The 8,029-nt window shown below is 38.3% G+C and overlaps 2 long non-coding RNA genes across 2 annotated transcripts; both read left to right on the top strand.

Annotated features, from left to right (window-relative positions):
* Positions 1-2,776: 2,776 nt before the first annotated feature.
* On the top strand, positions 2,777-4,151 carry LOC107752849 (uncharacterized). The gene is made up of 3 exons (XR_001641396.1): positions 2,777-3,006; positions 3,313-3,403; positions 3,500-4,151. It is a non-coding gene; the product is annotated as an uncharacterized LOC107752849 (long non-coding RNA).
* Positions 4,152-4,633: 482 nt separating this feature from the next.
* On the top strand, positions 4,634-5,797 carry LOC107752848 (uncharacterized). The gene is made up of 3 exons (XR_001641395.1): positions 4,634-4,652; positions 4,959-5,049; positions 5,146-5,797. It is a non-coding gene; the product is annotated as an uncharacterized LOC107752848 (long non-coding RNA).
* Positions 5,798-8,029: the final 2,232 nt, after the last annotated feature.

The following is an 8,029-nucleotide window of genomic DNA, read 5'->3' as shown; positions in this document are numbered from 1 at the left end:
TGTATCTCGGCCAAATATTGTCCTATCCTAACATCAATGGAAAGCTTATTTATTCAGCTTTCAGATGATGTATATATCTAAATTTCAAAAAATTGACCCTTATGACTGGTTTTGTGGTCCAGGGTCACATATATGTTTCTTTCCACTGACCTAGCGGCTGTACCCAAACTCCTGCATTCCCTTTCTAAGCGCTGCCTTGGTCCTCTTTCTCTCTCTCTTCCTGGTCCTCCCTCTCTCCCTTTGCTGGGCAACATGCTGGATCTTGCCCAAGAACATCTGCCCATTCACCTGACTTCACTGGCACTTCGCTATGGAAATATTTATCGGCTCAACTGTGGCAACACAAGTAATTATTATTTTTATTCCATTTCCATGATAGCAAAACTCACTGCAACTGGTGATATGAAGTCATCTCATGTAAATGTAACTACTGAATGAATTACATAAACTTCACTAATTAGGGGAGATCAGGACAAGATGTCACAAGGCTTTTGTGTTAGTACGCAGTAAAAAATTAAAAATAAAATAAAATACAAAAAGTTTACATAACTCAAAAAAATTATGCAACCTATCACATTCAACTTGTTAAGTTAACTCAACTAGCAAACTTAAAATTGTTAGCTCATAAAATGAATAAAAGGCAGTCTATTGAATTGTAAAAGATCTGTCACATCAACTAAAGATTATTTAGTATTTAGCAATGCTAATCCTCTTTAGCAATTCTCTTTCTTTTATCTTTATATTTCATTTTCAAAGCCTACTACATAATATGGGCAGTATCACCCTCTTAAAACTAAAGGCAAGCATTTATGCTGATAGATAAATGTATTGAATCCAGAAGTTGCAATGAGATGCACATATACAGTACCTCAACACACGATTCTCAAACATGGTGATGATCAACAAATATGAATTCAGTAAAAATATGAACTCTGATCCATATGACAGCTAACTGACAGCGACAACAGCATCAGCAGCATAAATTAAGCCAGTAAAATGTAAAACAATAATAATCACATTCAACTTAAGTTAACTCAACTAGCAAACTTAAAATTGTTAGCTCATAAAATGAATAAAAGGCAGTCTATTGAATTGTAAAAGATCTGTGAACAAATACTTCAGTATTTAAGTAAGGTAAACAAAACAACTTCTGATAGCTTTTGCTGTCTTTTGCTTGTAGTGTCAGTCTCCATTGCGTCATTAAAATCTGTTCATGTCTTTTATTGCAGCCATGGTGATAATAGTGAGATCATCCGTGAGGCTCTGATTAAAAAATGGTCTGACTTTGCCGGGAGGCCTCATTCATATACCGGTAATTTAGTTCTATCAACTAGCCCAGCATGTTTATCTTTTCAAAAAGACTGCCTATTATCATATCTCATATGTGTTTATTCTTGTACCTCACTCTTAGGTGATATAGTGTCAAGCGGAGGGCGAACCATTTCTCTGGGTGATTTCAGTGAGGAATGGAAGGCTAGGCGTGTGGCCCATATTGGTCTACACCGCTGCACAACGGATTCCCTGCACTCTGTCATAGTAAAGCAAGCACACCATCTCTGCCAGGTATAGGACAGACACACTGATACATCCTTTATCATGATGGACATTGATTGGTTTCCAGGTCACAGGCTGATGGTCAGAGGAGCGAGAAAACATGAATGCACAATTTAGGAAATGACAAGCACCCTCAGACACACACACACACACATTTACTTAGCTTAGCTATCTAAATAACAGGGTTATGTTCTAGAAAAAATGAAAAGGGGGGGGGTATATAGTTAACTAAAGGCTGGAATACACTACATGACTGGATGTCTGTAACTATCATACACTACTCGACTTTCTATGAAACTTGCCAACTCAAATTAGTGACTTGCTCTGACTGTAACTAGTGTCAAATGCTCCAGACTGTAAATCTGGGCAAAAGTCATGTAGTGTACAGTATTCCAGCCTTAAAAGTAAGACTAACCCCCTAACATAAGCCAACCACTCAAAGGCATTTTGCATTTTTGTTTTGTTTTTTTAGAATTAATGAATTATGTCCAATTACGTCACTTCGTCCACGGTGAAAGCCGATCTGGCGATCCACAGCGCGATGTTGTTGTATTTCCTCAGCGACCAGCATGGATCAGCTCCAGGCATGACGAAGCGGATATCGTCCTCTTTTGGAAGACCAAACAAAGTAGTTTCGCTTTCACAACGAAATACAGCGTCTTCACGACATGGCGGCGGCGGCAACAACAATACTACAGCTAGAATAAAAGTTACGCCTTCTTTCTTTGCATGAACATTTGGGCGGCGTTATGCAAATCTTCCCACATCGTGACGTAGATATGTGGGGGCGTGTTAGAACGAGCCGTTTTAGGTAGGCGTGGTTGACTCTTAACTTTTATAAAGAATATCTCTTTGGATTTGAGACTTTAGTCTTTGCAACTTTACAGATCTTCTTTATGCACCAAGAGCTTGTAACACTCCAAAGAGAAAGGAAAAATTTAAATCGCATCATATTTAACTTGAAGTTTAGCTTAACTTACCTGTCGAGAAGAAACTCCACAAGTTCGTTGTGTCGACTGAAACCCATTCCATCAAATTCCTCCCTCTTGTAAAAACACTGCTAACATTTTATGGTCCTGTGCCTTTCACAGAAGTCATACATTTATATTTTTATATTTAGACCACTTTATTTATTGATTGCTGTCAGGATGTGAAGATACTTCAATGAGGAAAATTACTTGAGTGCTGCACTACTGTTTGACTATTGGTGCTGTTCCTCTCTCGTCCACTAGAGGGCACAACACACACTCTACCACCGCTAAACGCAGAACTGCACACACTTCCTGTGCTCGCTCGAGTTGTTGATAAACAGATGCTGAGCACAATCTTTGACATTTTGTCTCATATCAAAACGACAACCACTTTGATTTAAATCTTAATTCAGTAGCTTGACGTTTTGCAGTTCCTATGTCTGCTATTACACGCTGAACAATGAAAGACTTCGCTGCTCAGGTAGAGTGTGACAATCCTATTCGCTACCGTTAGAGTACAGTATCCAGACTGTATTAGTTAGTAGCTTAATTTGTAGTCGCATTACTGTATTTATATACATGGTGCATTTTTCGTTTTCATTTTAGCTGTCTTTTACATGCAAGTTTGTTGCATTATTCGGTGAGAGGTTGTATCTGGCAGTAGTTACAAACATCCTTTATAACTGTATTTGTATTTCAATGATGTTATACTTAAACATCATGTTCGTAGTGCAGTGCACACTTATAAGTGCACTGATTTATGCATCTGTGTTTTATGTGTTCATAGGGCATTGATGGATTTAATAAGAGAGTGTACCACAGCCATGACATATATTTTGTCTCTCTCATCATTGCATGCTGCTTATTGGCTGTTCAAGGTAATCATCCATTTGATGTCTTAAATGCAGTGATTATATATAAACTGTTAGTAAGATGCATGTGCACTGTTATGACTTTTCTTTCTCTGTTAACAGGACCACAGAGCTTCATCGGTGGGCTTCCTCCTGATTGGCTGTTCCTCTGTCCTTTCAGTCTTTTCTCCCAGTAATCAAACTGTCAAGTCACTCCAGAATGATGTAGAATGGGCAGGTGAATCACTTGGTCCTGCGCTCATTACTTTTGATTTCTTGTGGCTAAGTGAGGACCACATCACTGCTCGTGTCCTCCTGATTGGCTCTACTTTTTTTGTAATACTCTCTGATTGGCTATCGTCAGATGGGTTGGTCATTATGTCACGCTGCCTGGCCTTTTCCACCCTCTCCTGTTCGCTGACAGTGTGTGCATTTGCTGAAAATGCAGCAGGGGCAGTAGGGAGTGTAGCACTCAGTCTCCCTTTATTAGTTTCCCCAAGGAGCAGATCTGGATCTTTGGGTTCCCTCATGTTGCCTACAGAAGGACTTCTCAGCTGGATCCTTAAAGTCATCATGGCATTAGGATGCTGGACCACTGGGAAGGCCCTTAATAAATACCTGTTTGATTTAAAAGGCTGGGACTGATGTAAGCAATGGTTTCCAAAGACAACAGAAAACCACAAAATGCTACTTTCTTACTGTCAGGTTATTATCAGGCATATACACTCTGTGTTACTGCATGTAAAGGCCTTCTGCCTTAATAAGCTAACATTATATTGTACACTCTAAAAAATGCTGGGTTAAATACAACCCAGTGCGGGGTTGTATTTAACCTAGCATTTTTTAGAGTGTATTGTACTACAGGAACTGGAGTTTTTTTTCGTCTGTAATCAAATAATAGAGTGATTTGTATAAACATTAAATCCATTACACTGACATGGAGGGCTAGTAAAATCCATGAGCAATGAATAAATTGTTTTAGCATCTTCAACAATGAAGTCTTTGTAAAGAAAGAATGAGACTGTTTAAACCAGTGTTGCCATGTCCACTCATTATGAGCAACTTTGGTAAATGCATTTGATGAATTTACTAATGGATTTCGATGTCCATTTATATATGTGAAACATACATTTTTTTGCTAAATGATATAATTATTAAAAAGATGTTTTCTGAAATGCAACTTAAAGGGATAGTTCACCCAAAAATGAAAATTCTGACATCATTTACTCACCCAAACCTGCATGAATATTTACATTTGAAAGACTTCGCTGCTCAGGTAGAGTGTGACAATCCTATTCGCTACAGTTAGAGTACAGTATCCAGACTGTATTAGTTAGTAGCTTAATTTGTAGTCGCATTACTGTATTTATATACATGGTGCATTTTTCGTTTTCATTTTAGCTGTCTTTTACATGCAAGTTTGTTGCATTATTCGGTGAGAGGTTGTATCTGGCAGTAGTTACAAACATCCTTTATAACTGTATTTGTATTTCAATGATGTTATACTTAAACATCATGTTCGTAGTGCAGTGCACACTTATAAGTGCACTGATTTATGCATCTGTGTTTTATGTGTTCATAGGGCATTGATGGATTTAATAAGAGAGTGTACCACAGCCATGACATATATTTTGTCTCTCTCATCATTGCATGCTGCTTATTGGCTGTTCAAGGTAATCATCCATTTGATGTCTTAAATGCAGTGATTATATATAAACTGTTAGTAAGATGCATGTGCACTGTTATGACTTTTCTTTCTCTGTTAACAGGACCACAGAGCTTCATCGGTGGGCTTCCTCCTGATTGGCTGTTCCTCTGTCCTTTCAGTCTTTTCTCCCAGTAATCAAACTGTCAAGTCACTCCAGAATGATGTAGAATGGGCAGGTGAATCACTTGGTCCTGCGCTCATTACTTTTGACTTCTTGTGGCTAAGTGAGGACCACATCACTGCTCGTGTCCTCCTGATTGGCTCTACTTTTTTTGTAATACTCTCTGATTGGCTATCGTCAGATGGGTTGGTCATTATGTCACGCTGCCTGGCCTTTTCCACCCTCTCCTGTTCGCTGACAGTGTGTGCATTTGCTGAAAATGCAGCAGGGGCAGTAGGGAGTGTAGCACTCAGTCTCCCTTTATTAGTTTCCCCAAGGAGCAGATCTGGATCTTTGGGTTCCCTCATGTTGCCTACAGAAGGACTTCTCAGCTGGATCCTTAAAGTCATCATGGCATTAGGATGCTGGACCACTGGGAAGGCCCTTAATAAATACCTGTTTGATTTAAAAGGCTGGGACTGATGTAAGCAATGGTTTCCAAAGACAACAGAAAACCACAAAATGCTACTTTCTTACTGTCAGGTTATTATCAGGCATATACACTCTGTGTTACTGCATGTAAAGGCCTTCTGCCTTAATAAGCTAACATTATATTGTACACTCTAAAAAATGCTGGGTTAAATACAACCCAGTGCGGGGTTGTATTTAACCTAGCATTTTTTAGAGTGTATTGTACTACAGGAACTGGAGTTTTTTTTCGTCTGTAATCAAATAATAGAGTGATTTGTATAAACATTAAATCCATTACACTGACATGGAGGGCTAGTAAAATCCATGAGCAATGAATAAATTGTTTTAGCATCTTCAACAATGAAGTCTTTGTAAAGAAAGAATGAGACTGTTTAAACCAGTGTTGCCATGTCCACTCATTATGAGCAACTTTGGTAAATGCATTTGATGAATTTACTAATGGATTTCGATGTCCATTTATATATGTGAAACATACATTTTTTTGCTAAATGATATAATTATTAAAAAGATGTTTTCTGAAATGCAACTTAAAGGGATAGTTCACCCAAAAATGAAAATTCTGTCATCATTTACTCACCCAAACCTGCATGAACATTTACATTTCATCCTGCATTTACATTACATTTACATTTATTCATTTAGCAGATGCTTTCATCCAAAGTGACTTACAAATGAGGAATAGCACAAGCGATTCATCATAATTTCTTCCTCCTGCTGAACACAAAATAATATATTTTGCTCTGCGGGTACATGTAGTTTGTTTTTCTTGCGAGATCTCAGATCTGACAACAGTGGTTTAAACATATATAGTATTATATGTTTGTGCAGAGGACAGGTTGATTCAAACAATGAAGCACAGAAAAAGAAACAGTGTATGCTGTTACAATGTATTTTTAGTTCGATTTTTTTCAAACTGAATTAGCAGGTTTAGTGAATAAGTCACTAACTTGTGTAATTCAAATTTTAAATATAAAAAAAAAAAAATGTTTTAAAAAACTTTAAACATTAAATCTGGATTCAGATTTGAGACACATGGGAATCACAGGCCAAGATTTAATGCTTGTAGATCAACGCTAATGTAAAACTCTTTTAGGAAGTCTCCATTGACATATGATCTTACATTAGCTGTAAGACTTTTATTTCTTCAATATTATGACACTTGTAATAGGGAAGGGGAACATGATGAGGATGGTCCATTTTAGTCTGCATTAAACAACCTGGAGGCCTGAGCATAAGGCACTTTATTCATGCTGATTGATGATTATCCCTGGCACTTTGGAAAAGATTGTATCATCAGACAGAGCTTGATGTCAATAAAGTGTCCCTTCAGTTTTAAATATATTATAGTAGCAGTGCTTTGTAATACCTTTACATGTAATACCTTTTTTTGTAATACCCTCCTACTTCTGCCTCAGTTTAGTGGTACTAGCTAAGGGAGGTACCTCTTGGTTTTGCTTATGCAATTGACTGTGGAATTGCTTTTACTCATACATTTTAAAAACTCCTGACCCTCAGTATTAAACTTAGAGGCAAATGATACCCTTCATGCCTTATGTTTGCCTAGTAGACAATTAAACTGACAAAAAATAAAAATCCAATATCACATGTATTAGCGGATATCCCTGTAACTAAGGGCTGGGATATCATAGAGCCTTGCAAGTGGGCTCATTTGACTTGTAAACAACTAGCAACCACCCAGCCACAAAAAGTCATCCAGAACACCCTACCAAACAACAAGCAACCACTCAGAACACCCTAGCAATCACCTACCTACAAACCAACCAACCAGAACACTGTAGCAAACACCTAGCAACGTAGAATACTCTAGCAAACACCTAGACCCTAGCAACCATCCAGAACATCCTAGCATCTAGAACACCTCAACAAATACCTCACAACCATCTAGAACACAATAGCAAACACCTAGACTTTAGCAACCATCCAGAACACCCTAGCAAAGACCTAGAAACCATCTAGAACACCCTAGCAAACATCTATCCCCAGAAACCATTTAGCACATATGGCAAACACCTAGAAACCATCCAAAACACCCAAGCAAACACCTGTCCCCTAGCAACCATCCAGAACACCCTCGAAAACACCATATTAACTAGCTAGAAAACCATAGCAACCATTAAGGACACTCTTGGAAACACCTATCAACCATCTAGAATACTCTAGGAAACAACTAGCCCTAGCAACCATCCAGAACAATCTAGAAACCATCTAGAGCACCTCAGCATACACTTAACAACTTTTTCGAATACCCTTGCAAACACATAGCCACCATCTAGGCAGGGGCGTGTCTAGAGCATTTTAAATGGGGGGGCCAGTCGGGGGCACTGGCTCAAAA

Source organism: Sinocyclocheilus rhinocerous, unplaced genomic scaffold (assembly GCF_001515625.1).
Source record: "Sinocyclocheilus rhinocerous isolate Xijiao unplaced genomic scaffold, SAMN03320098_v1.1 scaffold771, whole genome shotgun sequence".
NCBI classification, from domain to species: Eukaryota; Metazoa; Chordata; class Actinopteri; order Cypriniformes; family Cyprinidae; genus Sinocyclocheilus; species Sinocyclocheilus rhinocerous.
The sequence above is the reverse complement of the archived record's forward strand: the minus strand, read 5'-3'. Positions and strand labels throughout refer to the sequence as shown.